This window comes from Abramis brama (assembly GCF_963993115.1).
Source record: "Abramis brama genome assembly, chromosome: 18".
In the NCBI taxonomy this organism is placed as follows: Eukaryota; Metazoa; Chordata; class Actinopteri; order Cypriniformes; family Leuciscidae; genus Abramis; species Abramis brama.
In genome coordinates, this window is record NC_139980.1 from 13,484,161 (window position 1) to 13,496,575 (window position 12,415).

Consider the following 12,415-nt stretch of genomic DNA (forward strand, 5'->3'; position numbering starts at 1 on the left):
ACTCTTTGCTAAAATACATTACAGACTGTCACAGTAAGAAGTTATTCGTCCTGTATCAACGCTAAAGGCCTAACCACTGCAGTCAACACCTTGGAGTATCCATGCTGTTAAATAAAAGTCTGTAGACAAGGGTTAGGGTTAGGGTTAACCTTAACCCTTAATTTCTAACCCAGACCCGGTTTCACAGAGTTTAGATTAAGCCAGGATTAGGCCTTAGTGCATTTAATTAGCTTTTAAAAATGTGCCTTAGAAAAAAGAAAAAGAAACATTACTGGTGTGCATCTTGAGACAAAATAATGGCACCGACATATTTTAAGATATGTCAGTGCAAGTTGCTTTCAGGTAAAACAGCTCAAACGTGCATTTTAGTCTGGGACTACAGGCTTAAACCTTGCCTGTGAAACCCGGGGTATATGTTGCAACTTGTATAGAATTATGCCAATGTTACCAAAGTGTTGTGTTGGACAGAGGATTTACCCTAAACCAACAGGTTGTGTAACTGTGCCACACAGGGTGAAAAGCAAGTTGACATTATTAGGCATAAGAGTGTTTCTAAAGGAAAGGTCAATATTTTGTTAAAGTGCAAAAGGATCATTATGGGTCACATGAATGTATCTCTAATGTTACCATGATACCAATCCATTAGTTTTTCATGTAGGTAGGTATACAGAATTGTATATGAATAGCCTATACATATGCAATGTTTGCTCTGTTTAATATATAATATGTTTGCTCTTTTAAACTGCTGTTTGGCAGAGCAGTGGTAAATATATGTTGTTATACATGGTATATATTATTTGTGTAATTTATTATTATTATTTATATGTTATTGTAAGTTTATTTATTTTTTATCATGCACTGCAATGAAGACACCATTTAACCAATTGATTAAATATAACAGCCAGCTTACAAATACAACTAAATAAATAGCCGTGCACATTTTTTTCATATTCTTTCTTTTAAAACATGTCATCTTTTCCTGTAATTGCAATGTTACCACATTATTGGCTGTCTCTTCGAGTTGTTTTGAGCATGATTGGCTATTCAGACTGTCATCCAGGAATCTGGCCAATGGCAGCTATGCGCGCCTTTTACTGGTCAAGTTTGAAGTTTGAATATTCGTCTGTTTTAGAGTGAGAGTGTGTGTGTGTGTGTGTGTGTGTGTGCGCGCGCTGCTGCTGCTCGGGAGGATCTTCAGTACTAGCCTCCTTCGGTTCTGTGGCTTTTACATTGTTTAAAACATGGATTATTTTGCATCGTACTGTTACATTTTTATTTTGAGCGAGTTGCGGGATGTAAATGGACAACGAATTTTAACAACGTAGCCTACGTGTAACGGACATATTGCAATCTGCGGAAGGTAAATAACTTTATTTTATATAAAAATACATTCTGCTACATCAAAATATAGTGTGTTAAATTGAGAAGCTAATTTTAAATGCGACTAGAGCAATATCGATATTATGTCAATGTTTCAGGCTGCATGTGTAACGTTAGGCTAAATATTGTCAGCTAAGTTAGTTTTTGATAAAAATAAATAAAAATAAACCTCAGCATAGTCTGAGCTTTACAATGAGTGAACTGAGAACATTGTGTCTTTATACAGAGAGGAACTCGAACCACACTATGAAAACTAGGCTTTTGAATGATCGCGGGATATCGGCCTAACGTTACCGTCAAAATGATGAGTCATCATCATAATATGTTTTTGAGCTGGTGAGTAAAAATTTGCAAGCTTTTTATGTCTCTTTTAGTAAGTAAATACAAATAGCTAATAATATTGCTGTATGTGTGTGTTTCCCATTATCCAGGAATTTTGGGAATAAATTATCCAGCCACATGATCTTCAGTTGCGGTGAGTATTGTCATAGTAAAATACACGTGAAATAGAGGCAGAACATGTAAACTCTGCTCAAAGGCACACTGGTCCAAACCCTCCAGTCAAAATTGTACCTGTCTTCTTGATATGAGTTTTTATGGGCCTAGCTGACCCAAACATAAATGTCCTTTCAAAATGAAATTATTTTCAAACCTGTATGACTTCTGTGAAACACAAGAATGTTGGGAATAAAACAACATTGGAACCCATTTTATGGAAACAAATGTTCCCAATGTTTCATGATAACAAAAGAAGAACATTCTACTTGCAACATTTTGAGCATATTTTGGGAATGTTGCTAAAGTTAAAGTTGTACAATGATCTCAATATAACATTGTCCCAATGTTTCATGATAACAAAAGAAGAACATTCTCTCTGTCACGTTAGGGAAATGTTTTGAGGATATCATTGAGAGATGAGATGTTGAATGTTCTTCATAAAACGTTCTTCTAATGTGACAAGTTAACACAATTAGAACATTTTACTTGCAACATTTTGAAAAAATAAAATAAAATAAACCTCAGCATAGGAGCTTTACAATGAGGGAACTGAGAACATTGTGTCTTTATACATAACATAAATGTCCTTTCAAAATGAAATTATTTTCAAACCTGTATGACTTACTTCTCTGAAACACAAGAATGTTGGGAATTAAACAACATTGGAACCCATTTTATGAAAAAAAAAAAAAAAAACAGTGAAGTCATTTCTCAAGATATCTTAATTAAGGTTATACAAAATAAATTCATACAGTTTTGGAACAACATGGAGTACCGGTAAATAACGATAGAGAGTCTATTTTTTGGATGAGCTGTTCTTTTTAGGACATGTTCCCAGGGTCCTTTGCTAAATTAACCATGGTTTTTATTATAGTAAAGTGTAGAAACAATATTTTTATGGTGGATTGATTACAATAATTTATTACCATTTAGTTAGTGTAGCAAAACCATGGTTAATGTTAGTAAGGGTTCTCCAGATTTATATAGCCTAACACTTAAGGAAAACATAAAAAATGGTCCTATGTCACCCAGATCAATAGTCTGTTAACACACATTAACACACTTTTTACATTTTCTTAAGATCAAGCATTGGACCAATGTTTACGGAGCAGAACAGGCACCAACAGAGAAACAAGTCCATCACTAGTAAGTATCCACTGCATTTTATAAAACCGTAGTCAATTTTAAACGCACAATGCACTCCAAAATAAAAATGATCTATTTTTTTCTCCCTCGTGCCAGATTTATATCTGTCCCAGATTTATATCTGACTTTCTTTCCACAGAGATTTTTAGAAAAATGATCATTAAAGAGAATCATATAAAGAGAAATGTGGGAGGAGCTTGAATTTATTGCCTAGCCCTGTTTGTTTGAACCGCGAGAGCCGTCAAAGCTTATGCTACTCCTATGTCATGCACCGACAAGAGCCTTTTATAGTCAACACGTCGGACGCAAGCAACTTGCAGTTTTGCCCCCACCAACAACGCATAGTATTGCATACAACGGTGCGTCGCGTATCAAAAACTGGGACCACACATTTTTCTACTCATAGACGCATATGGCGGCCGAAGTGTAGTGATGCGTAGCCTTGCAGGCGCATATGCGTATCGATGCGTTGACTCTATAACTCTTTGGGCGTAATTTGACTTGCATATGGCTGTCTGCTGGAAGCTAGTTATTTAAGTCGATAAAATTATAAATATGGTAGGGCTGGGGGAATTAACACGTTAATCTTCGCGATTAATTTGAGATGCTTAACGAGTTTATAAAAAAAATGCAATTAACGCAGCACTTTTTTTGCCTCATTTTAATGACTTCCTGTTGCGGAAAAGGCTGCAAAATATGCCGTCCCGCCCCTCCGTGTTCGGCGATCAGGTTTTATTCTCGCGCAGCTTTCATGACCGGGTCTTTTCCGCTCCGCGCTCTCCATTCCGTGTGTGTGTGTCGGCGCACTGACACACACACACAACACTGAGCAAACATTGAGCTCTTTGCTCAATGTTCTGCTCCGTGTTTGCGCTGCGCGTTCTGCTCTGTCGTTAACGGCCCAAACGCTCCAATCATGTACCGATCATGCACTGGAAAAGCAAAGTCAAATAACGTGAAATTTCTCAGTAGTAGACTTCTGTGAAATAGCCCTACTGAGCTGGTATAGTCATGCTGACAACAATGGTAAAATTACCTGCTCTGATCACATGCTCTTGTAATAATAGCTTTGTAGGACTATGTTTTATTTTGATAATTAGAAAAAAAAAATTATAATAATAAATTGTTAAATTTATTATGTTGATTGATTATTGAAAATAATAATATATTGATATATTGATGTTTAATATTATTTTAATACAGGGCTATTTTCTGTTCCTTTTTTTCCTTTTTGTTGTTTAATTAGGTTATTCTAAGTTTAAATATTGATGATTACAAGCTTGGGGGAAATGCAATTAATTGCATTTAATTACAGCAAATTGTGTAAATAATCAGTTACTTTTTTTAATCGATTCCCAGCCCTAAAATATAAAATATGGATATGTTTCTTACACAAACGCATCACTTCGCTTCACCTTTCGCCTTTATTAACCTGCCAGAGCCGTGTGGAGTACTTTTATCATGGATGGATGCATTTTTATGGACTTGTCAAAAAAATCCCACAGGGAGCTACAGAATAAGAAATCTTTGAAGTCCACTTTTTTACTGTCTGTTTCCATCAGTAAAATTACAGTTTTTTTTTTTCTCTCAGAATTGTGAGGCAAGAACACACAATTGCAAGAAAATATCAGAATTGTGAGCTGTCTTTTTTACTCCCCTCAGAATTCACCCTTCGAGGGAGTTTGATTGACAGGTATTTTTTACATTTTTATTTTACCAAAAATATTTTTTTCTAAAAAAATTACACAAATTAAACGTTGAGACTTTGTTTCAACTTTCATATCAAAAGTAACCTGCTCTGTCTTGTCTCTGCGTTTAAACGTTTCAGCGTTTTTTCTGTGATCCGCAATGTATTTTTCATTGCGTGACAATATGATGTGTGGCGTGAGAGCGCCATGGCTTGTTGGACATAGCAACAGTAACTAAAGGGGGCGGGTCTTTGCAAATTGCATTAACCATGGCTGCCTGTTAATTATCACTGGACTACTTCGCTCTCGCATCTCCCAAAAGTAAATTTTTTTTTGTTTTCTTGATTCCATTTGAATGGTTTAATTAAATTGCTATAACCAATTATTTAAAATGTAATGATTTAAGCAAAACGTTCTTCAAAGGTTAAACCAAACTTTTATTTGACGGATTGCCGTGTAGACCTTTGAGTTTCTCTGTGTTTTATGATATGATGATAGTTTTTCTCAAATGAAGCTAAAATGCTGCTGAAGTGACTCTCAGAGCAGCTGTATTGATGAAGTGCATTAATGTTCTCATATAGAAACGACAGCAAAAAAAAAATAAGCCAGAATTGCTTTTTTTTCTCAGGTTTTACTAATTTATCCTGTGATTCTGACTTTCAAACGGCCAATTGCGAGTTTATATCTCGCACTTCTGAGAAAAAAAAGTTTGAATTGTGATTCGCAATTACCTTTTTTAAAAATTGTATTCCATGGCGGAAACAAGCTTTCATATGCACAGACAGTAGCTCACATTTAACATGCAGATTGTGCGCACACAGAAACCTACTGGAGCACAAAAAGTTAGTGTCAACACTGTCCTGTGATTTCTCAATAAGAAACAGAAGTTATAGCATATTTTTCTTTCTGCTTTTGAAGTAACTAAAACTTACAGCTTAGCTAATAGCAAAGAGACGATTCACAGGTATGATTAAATCACACTAGAAATTGTTCTATCTCAAATGCAGTACTACTTTATCTGTATCTGATTTAAAACAAGCAGAAATCTGTAAGAAATGTAACAATCCATAGACAATATAACTGATGAAAATGAGCTGTTACATCAGAGCAAAAGCATCGTGGGCAGTGCTGTGACATGCTGCAGCTGTGCTCAAGGCTACCTGAGTTCGAGGTTCACACTTCTCAAGCCAAGTTTGTAGTTTGTTAAAATAATTTAGCCTCTAGTTGTGTTATTAAAGGGATACTCCACTTTTTTTGGAAATAGGCTCATTTTACAACTCCCCCAGAGTTAAACAGTTGAGTTTTACCGTTTTCGAATCCATTCAGCCGAGTTTCTGATATTTGGAAGAATATCAGTAACCAGACAGTTTCTGGTCTCATTGACTTCCATAGTAGGAAAAAATATATACTATGGAAGTCAATGAGACCAGAAACTGTCTGGTTACTGACATTCTTCTAAATATCAGAAACTCGGCTGAATGGATTAGAAAACGGTAAAACTCAACTGTTTAACTCTGGGGGAGTTATAAAATGAGCCTATTTCCAAAAAAAGTGGAGTATCCCTTTAACATGTATATAATGGATTAAGTATATGTTTTAAATTACAGAAACAAAATAGATACTCATAAGGTATCATATTTATACTTTTAAATAAACTAATCTAATTAATTTCTGATTAATAATTAGGCTGGCTAATTTTGAAAGTTTTCAAAGTCAATATTGCTTGTGATCTTAATATGTAATATGTATTTGTATTATTTTTGTTTACACTGTTGCATGATCTTCTTTTATAGGCTATGAGGAAAAACTCTACCATGCACACAAAGAATGGAGCTCAATTCTGCTAACTGGGATAGCAGCTGAAAAAGAAGAAGAGAAGAACAGTAGAACACCTATTAATGCAGATGACTTTATTCTTTTTCTGCAAGAACCAAGACAACCAAAGACTGATGATGAGCGCTCTGAGCAAACAGCAGTCAAGACGTGTGATTGCACATTGGACTTTACTGAGTTCTTCATTTAATGTTGGGCATCTACTGTACGCAGAACTTCTAATAATTTATGTGAATGCCATTCATAAACCTGTTAGATTTTTGTTTTATTTTAGAGATTAATAAAATTGTATGTTTTAACAATGTTATAGCTAAGCATTTTTTATGTTTAAGAGAACATTTTGGGAACAAAAATAAAACTTCCCACTAAAAAATTTATAAGAATGTTAAGTAGTATTTTTAAGAGTATTTTTAGAGAATGTTATCCTAACTTTTAGAAGAACGTTCTAAGAATAAAAATAAAACTTCCTGCTAAAAACTTTATAAGAATAAAGGGATAATGTTCTAAAAATGTTATGATTAAACATTTATAGAAGGTCATCATCACAAAACATTTTTAGAGTGTTCTTAGAGAATGTTATCCTACCTTTTAGGAGAAATAATGTTCTAACAATATTATTATTAAACATTTTTATAATGTTGTAAAAAAAAATGTTATCTGAACTTTTAAAAGAACATTCTGGGAACAAAAATAAAAACACCCCCTGAAAACTTTCTAAGAACGTTAGAGAATAATGTTATAAGAATGTTATTACTAAACATTTTAATAATGTTTTTAAATAATGTTATCCGAACATTTAAAAGAACATTCTGGGAACAAAAATAAAACTATCCGCTTACAACATTATAAGAACGTTAGAGAATAATGTTATAAGAATGTTATTACTAAACATTTTAATAATGTTTTTAGAAAATGTTCTCTAAACATTTAAAAAAACATTCTGGGAACAAAAATAAAACTACCCGCTGAAAACGTTCTATGAACATTAGAGAATAATGTTATAAGAACGTTATTACTAAACATTTTAATAATGTTTTTAAAAAAATGTTATCCGAACATTTATAAGAACATTCTGGGAACAAAAATAAAACTACACGCTAAAAACATTATAAGAACGTCAGAGAATAATGTTATAAAAATGTTACTACTAAACATTTTAATAATGTTTTTAGAAAATGTTCTCTAAACATTTAAAAAAACATTCTGGGAACACAAATAAAACTACCCGCTGAAAACGTTCTGAGAAAATTAGAGAATAATGTTAAAAGAATGTTACTACTAAACATTTTAATAATGTTTTTAAAGAATGTTCTCCAAACTTTTAAAAGAACATTCTGGGAACAAAACTAAAACTAGCCGCTGAAAACTTTCTAAGAACGTTAGAGAATAATGTTAAAAGAATGTTACTACTAAACATTTTAATAATGTTTTTAAAGAATGTTCTCCAAACTTTTAAAAGAACATTCTGGGAACAAAACTAAAACTAGCCGCTGAAAACATTTATAGAACAATACATGCTAATGTTCTTAGAACATTTTTAGAACAAAAAATTTCTAGCTGGGTGATTAATTGCTTTAATGATGGATGAATAGCAGGGGCTCGTTCTTCAGTGTTTACAGCAGGTTTAACCCCAGGGCCTCCGTGAGTCTTGGACTAGTCCCAGAGCTCACAACAGCGCTCTTTTCCTTCAAGTGCACTGTACACACAAGGGGTGGGCCAAACATCCATCGCTCAAACACAACCATACATCACCCTTCCACTTCCCCGCAGACCCAACCTCCAATCCCAAACAGGACACAACAAAAACATACAGACGAGGAAGGGCCGCGAAATGCCTTTTGCTAAATGCTACAAATTCTTTCGCTCTTGCTTCTTACTCTTTCACGAGGGGAACACCAATGAGGATAGGGGGGAAAAACGTGGAATGTATGTGGTAAATTATTCCAGCATTATTCCAGCACTTGATGAAAATGACTTTGCTCCAAGTGCTGAGGGGAGCGCAGAGAGACGGCAATAAAACACATTTGGAGTATTTTTCATTTTCAGGGGAGCGATTGTCTCCCTGAGGGTACAACCACACACACACAAGCAGGACTATACAAATAGGGCTTTTCAGTCTACTTTATTATTTTTTTTAGGGATACAAGAAGTTAAATTCTTGAACTGTTATTTGACGTTGTCATATTGTTTCCTGCAAATACTGCCTCTCTACTGGTGCTGTTATTGGGAGGGGGAAGAGTGTAAAAGGATCATCTTGCTACCTTCATGATCACTGTCTGGACTAGTCTGTTTCAAAATATACAGGAGGGCTTCAGTGACTTAGCATGAGGAGACTGGCAAGATGAAGTCTAAAAAGACATGAAGCTGATGCTAACTTCCTGACTATGTAGACCATTTGGGTGTTTGCAAACAGTGATGACGTGAATTGTGGGCAGAGCTTACCTGGTGGCAAAAAAAGACATTTCTGCAAGCAGCAGGGGCGTTTCCTCTGAGGAGGCAAGGGAGGCAGTGTCTGAGAAAGATTTTGATGAGAAAAAATCCATATTACAAAAATTTCAGAACACCACTGCACGCCACTGAGGAGCAGTCTATGGAAGCCACGGAATAAAATATTAAAAAGGGTAATTTTGAGCTTATATCCCAGAATTCCCAATTCCAAGTTTATATCTCACATTTCTGGAAAAAAAGAGAGTCAGAACTGTGAAATATAAACTCGATATTCTGCCTTTTTTACTCAGAATTACAAATTTATTTCCCAGCAATTCAGATTTTTTCTCTCAGAATTGTTATAGAAACTATGGCTTGCAACCATAAACGTCTGTGTTTAGCTTCAAAGGGCTGTTTTCTCTCATTCTGTGGATTTTCCACCTCTTGTTACCACTGTTTTTCTGCCACCACAATGTGCGCGCAGCTACAGTGACTATGACATCTGCTCCTAAATGGTCTATACAATACAGTACATCCCCCTGTGCCTGTGACCCTGAAAGGAAAAGTTCACTCTCTCCAAACCTTGCTCCAAATCCAACTTCTCATTTTCTCTTCCACTAAAGAAAGAAAGTCATATACTTGTGTGCTCTTTAGGGGAACACAAAAGGAGAAGCTAGATAGAATGTTCATCCTTCTCTTTTCTGCATTATGAAAGTGAATGTGCTCTCACAAATTATGTTATCACTTTGGAAAACTTGGTATATAGTGTCAGGTATATTTCCGTATACATGCATCTTACTAATATTGACATTTTAGAACAGATAAATGCTAAAACATTCCAATCAAAGAATCCTTAAAAAAACGGGTTTTCATAAAAAAATATTAAGCAGCACAACCATTTTCAATAAGCCAAATAAGCATATTAGAATGAATATCTGAAGAATCATCTGACACTGGCGACTGGAGTAATGATGCTGAAAAGTCAGATTTGCCATAAATTACATTTTAAAATATATTAAAATAGAAAATAGAGTAAAAAGTTTTCTTTCATACAAAAACTATACCTACATTTTTAACACCAAACTTTGAAACAATAGTGTATATTAAACATCAAAATAAATATGAGAAGAAATTGATTGTGAGAGTTGAGACATTGGATATTATGTGTCAAATAATATGGCCATTGAAAGCAAAATGAGTGTTCTGTGAGGTCATCATCATAGCAAGGATGGTCAACTAGTTCATTTACATCTACACACAGCGCTGGTCTGAATGTTCTCCTGTAGCTGTGACTTCTTACAATGCCATTCTTACAAATCTACCTGGGCAGTTTTGCTGCAATTCACACTCACACAGTGATTGCGATTCACAGCTCAGTGAGGCATATCCTTCAGCGATTGAGATTCACACCTTTACTAAAGCAACTCCCACAGCAATTCACAAGTTGCATGATGTCATGATGTGTGATGCTCCTCTAGGATATCTTAAACAATGTGAAATCAGTCCAGTTATAACAAATTACCTCTACACGACATTCAACTGCAAGAAATGAAGAGCTACAATCAGCTGCAAATGATCAGATACTGTTACTAATAATAGGCTACTACTGAATAATAAATAACACTCAAAAATAACACTAATGGAAAGTCATAAATTACTCACCCTGGTGTTGTTCTAATGCAACATGCCCTTCTATCTTGACCAGAAAAGGAGATTTTTTTTTAAAATGTCTGCTCGTGCTCGTTCATATAATGAGAGTGAATAGCGACTAGCATCAAGTTTGTTTGTTTTTTTAAATAAGATGCAAAAGTATAACTCTTATACAAAGAATTTCTGTAGGGAGAAGGATAAAGCCATGCAAACCAATCAGAATCCTCAGCTCACATTACGTTAAGCATTTTCTGGCGCATAATGTGACGTTTGAGAACCTAAAACCCTGTTTCTCCCAGTTGACACGGCAACACATAACCGGCGTTATCAGAAATCTCCACTTTGGCCGGAGTTTTTAGAAATAATAGTTTTCTGTGATAAAAACGGGGTTTTCATGTAAATGAGAGGCCTTCCCTTCGTGTAAACGGGGCCTTAAAGTTGTTTCTGCATACGGACACAAGAAAGCATTTTTAGCACAAAAAAAATGTAATAAATAAATTACTGACTTGAGCTTTGAAGAGCACAGAATGAGGTTACAACTGAAGAAATGTCAGCATTGATGCTGATTTAAAGAGGACAGGTACATCCCGCAAGCGAGACTATACATTATATGCATGTTACATCATTTCCCCGGTCTATTTATACAAAATTGGAGTGTCTTGAGGGGTTAAAATGGATTTATATGACAAATATGGATTTTTATACAAATGCAAAATGTGGTATCAGGCGTAGGCTATATATTTACATAAAAATGGGGATTTGTATATGGATACGACACTGTTTTTGAGCACATGTTAGAAGAGGAGACAGTGAGAGTTGTAGATGTCAGGGCTTTCCTCCCACTGAATGGTAGAGATAGAATGTAGTATTGCTTTGATCCGGTCTAGCGACAGAGTGTGTTTGTTAAACATGAGCTGAATACACACTACTGTTCTCTTGCCCAGTGAACTGAGCACACATGTGCATTCCACTTCTGCTGCTGTCAGACTGACGATGAGTGTCGTCACCTGTTGGCCTACAGGTCAAGATAATCAGGACAGAAAAAAATAAATCTTAAAATAAATTCAATTAAATGCACCCCGCTATTTTGTCCACAGAGAAGTGAAGTGCAATCTGAGATACGAATATGGGTCGTAATTTTCCCCATGTTGATTTATTTATTTATTCAATTCTAGAGATGCTGAGCATCGGCAGATATTCAATATTTTAACGACCATCCAATTATAATGGTGACCAGAAGACCTGTTTTTCCCAGGACAGTCCAGTATTTCAGCTCTGTTTTGTGTCCCGATTATAAAAAAAGTTTTCTCTCGAATTTGTCTTTCATAGAAATTCTTCATTGCTGAGCAAAAGATTGAGTCTTCTGTCACGCGAGAATAGCCTAATCAAAGGTATTCAATCACATCATAGTATATTTTGAAAAGCAAAATTACCATCCAATTACAATTTTCGTCAGACACATGGACACACGGTTTCGCTATCTCTGTGTGTGGACTCTACATAGGCATAATGGTTTATACTGTACAAACTATATTCTATCCCCTTACAGTAAACCTACCAATCACAGAAAATGTTCTGCCTTTTTACATTTTCAAAAAAAAAAAAAAAAATGTAATGTCTACTAATCCACACATACACTGTATATATATTATGTATGTGTGTGTGTCTGTGTGTGTGTGTGTATATATATATATATATATATATATGTGTAGCATCATTGGACTCAAGCTGGAATTGATATGACGCCATTGTTTTCATTATTCGTCAAATAAGAACATTTATCTGTTTATATG

At 34.9% G+C, this 12,415-nt stretch overlaps 1 long non-coding RNA gene across 3 annotated transcripts; it reads left to right on the forward strand.

Annotated features, from left to right (window-relative positions):
• Nucleotides 1-1,131: 1,131 nt before the first annotated feature.
• On the forward strand, nucleotides 1,132-6,852 carry LOC311069006. Of its 3 annotated transcripts, none has more exons than XR_014603457.1 (6): nucleotides 1,132-1,360; nucleotides 1,607-1,716; nucleotides 1,812-1,855; nucleotides 2,960-3,024; nucleotides 4,616-4,717; nucleotides 6,506-6,852. It is a non-coding gene; the product is annotated as an uncharacterized lncRNA (long non-coding RNA). The 3 variants fall into 3 exon arrangements; XR_014603458.1 differs by having other exon boundaries at nucleotides 1,153-1,360; nucleotides 4,687-4,717; XR_014603459.1 differs by lacking the exon at nucleotides 4,616-4,717 and having other exon boundaries at nucleotides 1,153-1,360.
• The last annotated feature ends 5,563 nt before the right edge of the window (nucleotides 6,853-12,415 follow it).